This window comes from Lipotes vexillifer, unplaced genomic scaffold (assembly GCF_000442215.2).
Source record: "Lipotes vexillifer unplaced genomic scaffold, Lipotes_vexillifer_v1.1 scaffold1055, whole genome shotgun sequence".
Classification (NCBI taxonomy): domain Eukaryota; kingdom Metazoa; phylum Chordata; class Mammalia; order Artiodactyla; family Lipotidae; genus Lipotes; species Lipotes vexillifer.
The window spans coordinates 1,301,552-1,302,047 of record NW_006785407.1 but is presented as its reverse complement, the minus strand read 5'-3'; the positions used below and the strand labels follow the sequence as shown (position 1 = coordinate 1,302,047).

The window sequence follows — 496 nt, the reverse complement described above, 5'->3', positions numbered from 1 at the left end:
GGGGGGGTCGGGGGCTCCCCCGGCATGGGCGCGGGACGCGGAGCGCGCGTCGTCGGTCCCCTAGGCGGCACCCGGAACCACCTAGAGACCAAGTCCCAGGAGCCTGGGAGTCGCTGGGTGGCCCTGGAACTTTCTTCTCTGGAGCCCGATCCGGGACCGCCCGCAGAACAGGCTGCTGGCAAGGACCGAATGGAGCTCCGCGCCAGGCCGGAGGCTATGCGCGTCACCCGCAGTCCCGGGCCGGGTCCGCGGCGCGCGGTGGCGCTCCGCCAGGCCGCGCCGCCCGCGCCCCGCCGCGCGCCCACCCAGACCCCGCGGCGGCGCCCCGGGGGAGCGCGGCCCGGGCCTCCGCGGGCGCCCCCGGACCGGAAGCGGGTGCGGCGGGCGGGGGCCCCGGGGCCGGAGGAGCGGCGGCCGCTGGCGCGGCGCCCAGGGGCGTGAGGCGGGTACGCGGGGGAGGCGGCGGGGCGGAGGAGGCGGCCGGCCGGCCCGCGGG

At 81.9% G+C, this 496-nt stretch overlaps 1 protein-coding gene across 1 annotated transcript in view; it reads left to right on the top strand.

The window, feature by feature from the left end:
• Positions 1 to 496, top strand: part of SLC22A3 (solute carrier family 22 member 3) — a 95,870-nt gene that overhangs the window by 6,946 nt on the left and 88,428 nt on the right. The gene's annotated exons all lie outside the window — the stretch shown is intronic.